This window comes from Hydra vulgaris, chromosome 12, assembly GCF_038396675.1.
Source record: "Hydra vulgaris chromosome 12, alternate assembly HydraT2T_AEP".
Taxonomy (NCBI): Eukaryota; Metazoa; Cnidaria; class Hydrozoa; order Anthoathecata; family Hydridae; genus Hydra; species Hydra vulgaris.
Genome location: NC_088931.1, coordinates 21,312,171 through 21,323,436, shown reverse-complemented (window position 1 = coordinate 21,323,436; position 11,266 = coordinate 21,312,171). Strand labels below are relative to the sequence as shown.

Sequence of the window (11,266 nt, the reverse complement as noted above, 5' to 3'; positions counted from 1 at the left end):
CATATACGCATTTTTTTTTAAATTTGAAACTTCTTAGAGATTCTTAATTATGCAGAGTTTTGAGTCCTTTGTTTCTTTAGTGTTTGTTAATAGAAATATTTAAGAGAGAATAATTTTGTAATTATTTGTTTTCTTGCTAGAGTAACTTCAGAGTGCACTTCAAAGTAATACAAATTGTAATACAAAAATTAAATTTTTGTATTGTGTAAGGTTATTAAGTTCTGCTTTTGGTTTTTCAGAATTGTATTAAAAATTATTCAAAGTTGCCAAGAATTTATATCACAAGGAAGTAAAGCTATAATTAAACCCAAGATAACTTTTTTTTAAATCTAAAGGTAAATTTAGCAGTAATTACGATCAAAAATGACACTATAAAACATAATCCATTTATTTAACCATAAAATATGAAAATTTACAATAATATTTATAAACTCACATAAATAAGGTTAGGTGTCACTCATATAGTTAAAAACTAGTCAATGGAGTGACATCTGAAAAAAAAACAAATAAAACACAGAAAGAATTGTAAATAAAAAAAAAAAAGAAAGAAAGTAAGGAAAATAAAGCACTTATAAATAAAGATGATATTAATAATTGCAATAATAATATAATAAAAATTGTAATATTAATAATAATGTGAATAAAAAAACAAATAGTAACTATATCATGATAACTTTACTAAAAAGTATAACTAATGGTAAAAATAATTATAGTAAAGTTTATAACTACGACAGAAATTAATAAAATAAACAAAACAATTGCAAAAATTAAGACAATAACCATAAAAACTATTACTTCAATTGAATCACTATCACTATCATTATAAATAATATTAATAAGATTTAAAAAACAAAGATAAATTAATGATAATAGTAATATTAGTAGAGTTAAAAAAGACAGTATAAAATAAAATAATAGTTTTATAAATACAGTAATATAAAAAAAGCAATAATAATAAAAGATAAAGTTAATATTCAGTAAATATATACTCAAATATAAATTTCTTAATTTGGTTTCGATTGAGAAGAAGAATGTTAGTAATAAAAGGGTATTTAGTTAAAATCTTTTTTTTATAAATGGTATTATTTGGTTCCAGTGAGAAATACATTAATTTTTAATAGAGCTTGCCATATTTGATAGTGCTGAAAAAGGAAGTGTGCAAGTTAAAATTTTCAGTATTTCGAGTGTAATACTTGTGTGTATCACTTGTTTTAATAAAAAAGTTATTGAACGAATTTGGTAGCTTATTTTGAAGAAAATCAATCACAAAGAGACAATTATAAAGCTTTACAAGATCTTGAAATTTTAGAATTTTTTAATTCAGAAAACTTATTTTCGATATTAGATCGTAAGAGAGAAAATGTCATAATTCTTAAGGAAGTGCGTTGTAAACTGTTTATACGATGTAATAGAAAACTACCTTTTTGACCCCAAACAGTGCAACAATAACTTAGATGTGAGAAGAACAAGTAATAGTAAATTGATATTAAAATATGTTGGGGAACATAGTGTCGTATTAATGACAGCATACTATTGGCACGTGAGAGTTTTTTATTTAATTGAATTAGTTGATAGTACCATGAAAGGTTTTTGTCAAGAAATATCCCGAGGTATTTTATATATTTAGATGGGAAAAGTCTTTTACCATTAATTCTAATTTTCACAGTATTACTAACAATCTATTTTTTTGGAGGGTGAAAAATAATAAATTCAGTTTTATTGATATTTAGGAAAAGGCGGTTACTATTTAACCAATGACACAAATGATGGAGATCTGAATTAACTTTTTTACAAAACTGCGCGAGTGTTTTATTTATGCATAGAAAATTAGTGTCGTCGTCAGCGAAATGATGAACAATCGAATTATTTATAGAGTGAGGCAGATTGTTAATATATATTAAAAAAAGTAAAGGTCCTAAAATAGAACCCTGTGGTACACCATACTTAATAACTTTACATGTCGATTGAAATCCATTAATCGAGACAAACTGAGTGCGATTGTTAATATAGGATGAAAACCAATCATTAGCGATAGCCTGTATACCATAGAGATAAAATTTTTCAGTAAAAATCTTATGGTCAACTGTATCAAATGCTTTTTGGAGATCAATAAAGACGCCACAGGTAAAAGAACCACTATCAATCGCATCACAAATCATTTCAGTAATTCTAATAAGTGCATGGGAAGTAGAGTGTTTTAAACGAAATCCAAACTGACGGCCGTAGAGACACTTAAAATTATCAAGAAAGTGCTAGATACGAGAATACATTAATTTTTCAAGAATTTTGCTGATATTTGATAATAATGATATTGGTCTATATTGCGGTCAAGTTTTGAGTCTTTCTTATGGATTGGTTTAACAGATGCAGTTTTTAAAATATTAGGCAATATACCAGTAGTGAATGAAAGATTAAATAGTTTAGCAAATACTGAGGAAATATCATTAGCAAGAAGTTTTAAAATAAAGGTTGGAATGTTGTTTGGACCAGAAGCCTTGCCATCATTTAGAGAAAGAATAACTGATGTTATTTCATTTTTTTTCAGTAGGTTTAATGAAAAGAGAGTCAGGATTTGATGTTTTTAAATATTTATAGAAGTCAGTTTGAAATGAGTGATTATTTTTTTGCAGTTCTTCAGGGATTGAAATAAAAAAGGAGTTGAAAATTTCCGAGATTTTAACTGGATCATTGATAATGGTGTTGTTTGAAGATATTCAAGATGTATATGAGATATCATTCGAACGTATATTTAAAAGAGTTCTAATACCCTTCCACGTTGCTCTCAAACTATTTCTATTGGTAGTAAAGGAGTGAGAAAAGTGGTTTTTTTTGCTTCTCTGAATAAGTGTTACAAGTAAATTTCTATAGGTTTTGTAAATTTTTTCAAGAATTAGTTTGTCATGAAGATTTTTTGTTTTAAGGAACTTCTTAAGTATATTGTTTCGTTTTTTTATCGAGGTTAAAATTGCTGAAGTAATCCATGGTTTAAGGTTTCGAGTTAAGCCACGGTTACTTAGTTTTTTTAACAGTGCGTGTTTGTCTAGAAGAGAGTTAAAGGTAGTGAAGAAATCTTCATATGATTTATTTGTATTACTTTTTCGCGTCACGGTAAGGAAGGAGGCGTGAACTTTCTGGTTAAATGCACTTCCGTGGTGCTCTGTGACAAGACCGTTAGGACTTCTTGGGACACCTAAAAAAAACAAAAAAATTAAAAAATTAAAGTTAAATTTGTATTACTATTGGAAACTTTGATTACTTTATCCCAGTTGGTTTCCAAGTAATCATTCCTGAATTCTTCACTATTTAATTTTTTGAAGTTTGGAAGAATAATATTGCTTTTTTGAGAATTAATAATTCTTTTTTAAAAGATGAAAAAATTAGAAACTGTGGCAAATGATCCGATATTCTAATAGTTAGATTGCCAGAAAAAATATCTTTAGAAGTTGAATTAGAAAATATATTATCAATTAAAGTGATTGAGTGATTGGTAATTCTTGTTGGCAAAGATATAAAAGGAAGAAAGTTATTTGAAGCAATGGTGTTCAAATACTCCGAGATTGAATTATCTGAGCTTACTTTTATAAGATCGATATTAAAATCACCCATTATAAAGATAGTTTTATTTTTTTCAACAGCAAGTTTTTCAAATAGAATAGCTAGATATGAAACAATAAATTCATTAATATCCATGTTAGGATGGCGACACAGCCTACTATGATATTAGACTTTTTAGGGAAATTGATTTTAACAAAAACAATCTCTAAGAATTGGGGTTTATACATAAGTAGATCATTTCTAGACTTATAAACTAGCTTATTTGAAATGTAAAGTAGGGCACCTCCAAACAAATTTTTGTTGTTGAAATACACTAATATTTTTTTGATTAGCCCTGTAAAATAAACAGTTCAGAGTCAGATCTTGAAGATTTCTTAGATTTTCAAAAAAGATTTACTGACAGACCACCTTGACTAGTAAAAACCAACAGTATTTTCTTAACAGTATCTCGGCGTTAATTTTTGACCAAAAATCTTTCAGCGCGAATTGTTCGCGCGGCTATTAAAACTAAATGTCGCGTAGACTGGAATATTTTTACGTTTGGTTCAGTCTACACTAAAACATGCAGTTAAGTAACCAAGGATCATGACTTAATTGATCAAAAGTTGAATGTTTTAATATGTTAATATGTTGAAATATGAGTTATATTTTTCGTTCATGGAAGAATGTATGTATTTTTACACATTCTTCGTTTTATTTTAATCATAATAAATAAGTCTACGGAAAGATGCTCTATAAACCACTATGTTACCACTTCTATACACACAGTTTTACATTTGAAATTGATACTTGCATTAATATCTTCCTTTTTAGTTAGAGATTTTGAAAGTTAATAAATATATCTTTAGATATCATTTTTTCTTGTAAAAATTGACATTCTTGATTTTCATAAAGTCTTAAAACTTTAAATAATGAATTAATTTTAAATCTCTAACTAAATATGGACCTAACACACTAAGGACTATTTGCGGAATTTTCTTATAAATGAAGTAAAAGATAAGTATTAATTTATCTCTGATGTTTCGATGCGAATTTTTGACTATTTTTCAAAAAACTAGCAGCCATTTTTAAAAAAGATTTTTTATTATTTGATTAAAAAGCAAACTATTTTTAAGACTTTATCTTGAATGTTAAAACGTAAATGTTATACAATTTTTTATTTATTTGTCGCTTGATATTAAAATTTTTTTTTTTTAATTTTATAGTTGATAAAATATATTTCATAAAGATAATATTTATTAGTAGGTATAAATATATATTAAAACATTATGAAAAAATGTTTACCAATATCTTAATTTAGAACGTGTGAAAACATCAGTGTTGTCCGTGTTTAAACGAGAAATGCATTCAGATCATTTTATGAAGTAAGTTTATGTTTATTCTACATTATTGTGTTATTAGGATATTTGAACACACTAAATATTACTTTTTATTTTATTTGGCTCTGGTAAGCAGGCTTTGTGAGAAAAAAATACTTGAAAGTTTTTGAAGTTCCAAGTTTTATCTTTTTATTATTAGATCTTCATAATTGTTTATTTTAATTATTTTTACTTTTATATTTTTATTTTGTTTTCTGTTTTATTTCGTATTCATAAATTTCAAAGTTATGTTCATTAAATTTTAAAATTGTCTGGATTTCATTCTGCATTTTTTTTTTGTATACTTGTATTGTAACTTCATTAAATATTTTTATGAAGGATAAATTTTTTACTTGATTACATATTATTATCTTATTATTAAGTTATTATTAAGTTGGTAAACAAGTTTATTATTGATTACAACAGTTTTATTATTGAAAGACCTCCAGGAATGTAAAGACTGGTACTACTATGAATAAAATACATAAACAGCTACAAAAAAGTATTTTAGGAATTATAATTAGTATATTCAAACGTCTGTTTGAATATGTAATGTTCACAAATTTTCTATTTTTACAAATTTGAATGTTTTATATTTGTAATTTTTCATACAAATGTTGATCTTAAAAAATTGTGCTTCTCTCCTTTATATTCATTAATATCCATTTATATGTTGCATGTTAAAAAACAAAAACAATTTGAAGTTTGTTTTTCAAAGTTTATAAACATTTGATACAAGGTATTTGGTATACTTTGTATGAGGTTATAGTAATCTGATATAAGGTATCAGATTATTAAAAACCTTAACGTTTGTGTTAAGGTTATCTAAGTAAAGCCAAGATCCAAACAGGGATGCGGAGTCCCAAAAGGACTTCGGATTTGTATGTCACAAAAAGATTAGTTTAAGTATTGTGAATTTCAAAATAGGTATCACAGATGTAATGACTTGCAAGGCTACTCTGTTTTATGGCTTTTTATTAAAAAATTTGTGCTGGCAAACATCGAAAAGAATGTACAAGCAACAAATTTTTTGGTTTCATTTTATTTCTGAAAATCCTTTTGCATTTCGTTTATATATTGATTTAATTAATTTGAACAAATTATATTTGTTCAAATTAATTAAATTAAGTATATTTTTATAGACTTGGATTTTATTCATATAATTTCAAGATATTTTCATATAACCTTCATAAAAAAGATAAGATATTCAAAATATGAAAATAATTTATTTCCATTAGTTTTTATAAATACTACCTGTTATAAAAATATCAATAAGATGACACCTTTCTTAATGTTGTCCTTTTTTTTTTTTTTTTTAATAAATTAAGGTGTAGATGTTTATAGTAGTTCTATTGGTTTAAGGTTAAGTTATTATATTGGTTTAAGAATAAATAATTCTATTGGTTTAAGATAAGTTAAGGTTAGCTATTTTATTTTTGTTTTTTAGGTATTGGCAGACTGTACTTGACGACTTTCCTGCAACGAAATTAAAAACACCTTTAACCAATTTAAAATAATTTTTATAGCAGCATTTTCTAAGAAGAATTTTCCCTTTATTTTATTTACTAATTAGATTACTTATATATTAGAGTTTCTTTAAATTATTTTTGGAGATTTTGTTTAATTTTGGTATTTTACAATTTTTTAAGTTTAAAAAATTATTTTACATATAGATTTTTAGTTTTTTGATAATTAACTTTTATTCAGAAGTGCAATTATAATTGAAGTGTCCAATTTTTGTAATGTTTTTTCTGCAAGTATCAATGTGAAAGTGTAATCTCAAGATATAATTTAAAAAATGGTAGGATGATAATATATGATAGATACATAAACATGCTTTGTTTTCTTGTAAATAAAATACAAGTTTAGCGCAAAATGTCTGTACCAATAGAAACCACTCGCAAAAACTTTTAATATTGACTGGTCTATTAAAATTTTCTGTTATTTTTTCATGGTTTCCACTTACTATGACTGTAAGTGTAAAAACACGTGCAAACTGACAATCAGGAGATTTTTGAACAAAAATTAACGCCGAGTATGTTCTTAGATTTCAAATAGTTAATTGCAAAGTTTAATTCTTTAGTAAAAATGAAATGATATTATATGTATATATATATATATATATATATATATATATATATATATATATATATATATATATATATATATATATATACATATATATATATATATATATATATATATATATATATATATATATATATATATATATATATATATATATATATATATATATATATATATATATATATATTAAAACATAAAATAAGTTCAAGAGAATATCTCTGAATCTGTCTGAATTTGTGAGCGGTACCGAGTCCCTGTTGCAGTTTTGGATAGCCTTGAAGAAATGATCAAAGATGACCCGCATTATCCAACTCAGAGAAACAAAAAGTTATCCCCACGAGATCAAATTAAAATATTTCTACATTTTTTAGGTGTATTTTATTATTTTTTAATGATGACTTAACTTTACCGATTTAACTTTTTTACCGATTATTTTTGTTCTGAATAAGTAAGTTTCAAGGTGCTTATGTAAATTTAATTTATTACTTCTGAAAAGGCTGCAAACATTCCTATAATTTTTGTTTTTAGTTTCTGTAAAACTAGTGTTTTACACTTGTGGGTTTTTGTGTGGTTAGAAATATTCCTCATTTGTATAATTCAAATGTGCTCTTTTCCCAATAGTATTTAAAATAGTTTAAAAATTGACTTCCAAAATTTCAGGAACTGCATCATTCTATCATGTTGAACGAGATTGCCATGGTGTTGGAAACGGCAATGGCCATTAATCAGTTCATGCAGTCCTGGACAATTTGTTTTGTCGACAAGAGAAAGTTCTTCATTAGCCTAATCCTGTTGCAGCCTACCCAGTAAGTTTTACACTGTTCCACTGATTCCAAGTGTGTTTGGTTGCATTGATGGTAGTCACATACCAATCATCCATCCGTCAAAAGAGGAAGATGCATTCTTTAATTGCCACCAGTTCCATTCCTTGAATGTTCTTTGCGATTTGTTTATTTATTACGTTTACGCTAATGGTCCTGGGTAATGGCACGATTCTAGGGTAGGTTTTAATTTTACTGATTTAGTAAAAATTGAATTTAAGCTAATTCATCAATTATCTAAATAACAATATTTAAAAAAATAAACATCTAAGTAAAAAACTAGTGTAGCATATTAAGTCATATTAGGACTTTCTTATCTAAATCTGGTCTGTCAAAATATCAATATATATTTTGTTTTAAAAAATGTTAAACTTAAGAAACAAATGTATACTCTACAAAAATATTATATTTTCTGCACTGCCTATTCACCTTTAGAATATTTAGTACAATAATAACTAGCTAGTCTGAATAATTTAGATTGCTTTTTCAAACATTTTAGGTGTTACATGAACCAACACTTTGGGACGCTTTTGAAGTTCTAAGTGATCAAATATTTCCAGGAGCACTTATCTTCGGTGACCAAGGCTTTCCCTGTAATAATTGGCTCATCACACCTTACAGTGATAACAACTTCCAAGCGTCGGTTCAATGATGCACATCGAAAAACTAGATATGTGATCGAGCGATATTTTGGGATTTTGAAACACAGGTTTTACTCTCCACAAATTCCAATTCGATTTCGTAAATTGGAAAATGCGACAAAACTTGTATGATTCAAAACATGTGCATTAAAGTGGGAGATGAGGGAGAAAATCTTCCAGTTATACCTTCCACAGCTTTGTTCTTTCAAGCTAGAGATGACACTAAAGATAAAGCTCAAACAGGTGCACGTCGCGATCAAATTTTGCAGTTGTTCAACTAATGTAAATTAAAAAAAAGTATTTCAGTGAAACTAAAATTTTGTGTTTCTTCCAAGTTTTTTTTTATTTTTATTTTTTTATAGGTGCTCCCAGAAGTCCTTACGGTCTTATCACAGAGCACCGCGGAAGTGCATTTTACAGGAAGTTTACGCCTCCTTCCGTACTAATGTCACTTTTTGGGCTGGAGCTGGCGTCGAACCTCGGACCTCTGGGTTTTTAGCCAGAACTCTAAGCACTGCGCCACGGCTGCTCATTTGCTTAATTTTTACCTGACACTGATGATAGTAACTTATTGTTAATTAAGTATTGAAATAAATATAAAATTACCGTTAGCTCTGAAATTTTGCAGATTTATTTAAAGTTAACTCATAGAAATTTTTTAATAAAATATAAAAACTTTTCAAGCAATTTTACCGCAACAATTAAACTTTCAAACAAACAATACGTTTGTATATTTGGAATTTTTCTATATTCTGGACAATTGATCTTGCAGCAAAAGACTTTGTAACTGTTTCGACAGACATTTTAGTGACGGATTTTAGGCTAGGGACTGGATTAAATGGTAAATCAACACCACAATTTAATGTACTTGATTCTTGCCCAATTAAGATATCTATAAATTAGAAAATTTGTTTAATACTTAAATGAAAGCACTGCAAATTTTATTTTACACAGATTGCAATTATCAACCACAGCACGTCTATAACATCTACCACATAATTTAAACATCAATGAAATTTTTCTTTAGGATATTTTTATCAATAAAAGTTTTAACTAATCAATATAAAGTTTTTAAATTCTCTAATAAACTTATGCGAAAATCATTTAGATATGCATCTCCGGTAAGTTTATTCGTCGAATCCTTCATTACAACTCTAATATTATCAACTTTGACTGGGAGAATGCGCTGATTCTTTTCCGATAATGTCTATCACAAGTTTTCTAACTTCTTGCCATTTTTTTTTCGATCTTGATTGCTACAAGTCGGAGAGAGAGAACCAATCATTTTCTCTTTGTTTTGGAAAATGAAGTTAGCCATAACAGTTTTCTGTTTTTTTGTTAGCATTTGCATAGAAAATATTAGTTTTCTTATTAATTTTTTGTTTTGTTTTTATGTAATTATCGTATAGAAAACAATCTTTTTTTTTTATAGAATCACAAGATTGCTAAATTATGCTTTTTGTTTTTCAGAATTATTTTTAAAATTATTGAACAAGGAAAAATTTATGCAGCAAAGAAGGCAAGCCATAATTAAAATCAACATATATTTTAAAATTTAAATGTAATAATTATAATTAAAAATGACACTACAAAGCAAATTACTCAGTAGTTATCCTTTTTCTCAAATTGTCTGAGAGTAAGTATAATTAATGTTCCAAACATGCAGAACTCGAAGAATCAGAACAGCATACCATTCATTCCATCCACTAATTTTAGTTATGTTCCGGCTGCCCCTGACGCTGCGATTGTATTATTATTGTTTATCCTAAGGTTTTTATCTTATTTATCTATAGGGTAAATAAAACTATAGTTTTTAAATTATTTAAGAATTTAAAAAATAAATTTATAAAAAAAACCAAAAAATTTATATGTTTTTATCATTGAACAAATCACGTAAATTTATTTGAAAAATTATTTATGAAAATAGGTCATTAATTTTTTAGAAGTTTCTTTTTTCAATTTATAAGTATCATTCAAGAGTAATTCCACGTCAAAACAACCAATTTTTTTTAAAAATGCAACCCTATGTCCTTGGATTTTCTTTATATTTTTACCATAGTAATAGGTGTATGCATATGAAACCGCTGTTTTTTCTTTGAATTAGAACGTTTGTTTTGGAGATGTTTTATTTATATTTCTTTGAATGTAATTTCCATTATTTTCTACTACTTTTTGCCAATTTTTTGGTAACTTATGAATTCCATCCCAATAGAATTTCTCAGGTTTAGAAGCTATCCAATCATCGAGCCATTTTTTGACCTCTTCATAATTCGAGAAGTGCTGATCTGCCAAGCCATGTGACATTGATCGGAATAAATAGTAATCTGATGGAGCAAGGTCTGGTGAATACGGCGGGTGGCATAAGACTTCCCATCCGATAGTTTTCAACGCTGTTTGAACAACTTTACAAACATGAGGACGAGCATTGTCATGTTGAAGAATTATTTTATCGTGTCTCTCAGCATATTCGGGTCGTTTTTCTTCTAATGCTTTTCTTAAACGGAATAATTGAAGTCTGTAAAGTGGCCCATCAATTGTTTCTTTAGGTTTTAGCAACTCATAGTATACCACACCAATCTGATCCCACCAAATAGACAGCAAAGCCTTATTTCCATGAATATTCCTCTTTGGTGTTGATTTTACAGGTGCACCTGGGTCAACATAATGTGTTGTGCGGACTGGATTGTCAAAATAAATCCATTTTTCATCTCCAGTCACTATTCGATGCAAAAAAGACTTTCTTTCAAAACGATTCAATAACATTTCGCATGTCACTAAACGCCTTTCAATATCACGTTCTTTC

General features: G+C 27.1%; 2 long non-coding RNA genes across 2 annotated transcripts; both read left to right on the top strand.

The window, feature by feature from the left end:
- Nucleotides 1–4,561: 4,561 nt before the first annotated feature.
- On the top strand, nucleotides 4,562–6,714 carry LOC124808096 (uncharacterized). Its single transcript, XR_010641986.1, has 3 exons — nucleotides 4,562–4,692; nucleotides 4,856–4,919; nucleotides 6,361–6,714. It is a non-coding gene; the product is annotated as an uncharacterized LOC124808096 (long non-coding RNA).
- A 490-nt stretch (nucleotides 6,715–7,204) lies between these two features.
- On the top strand, nucleotides 7,205–8,794 carry LOC136087690 (uncharacterized). Its single transcript, XR_010641985.1, has 3 exons — nucleotides 7,205–7,372; nucleotides 7,662–8,001; nucleotides 8,322–8,794. It is a non-coding gene; the product is annotated as an uncharacterized LOC136087690 (long non-coding RNA).
- The last annotated feature ends 2,472 nt before the right edge of the window (nucleotides 8,795–11,266 follow it).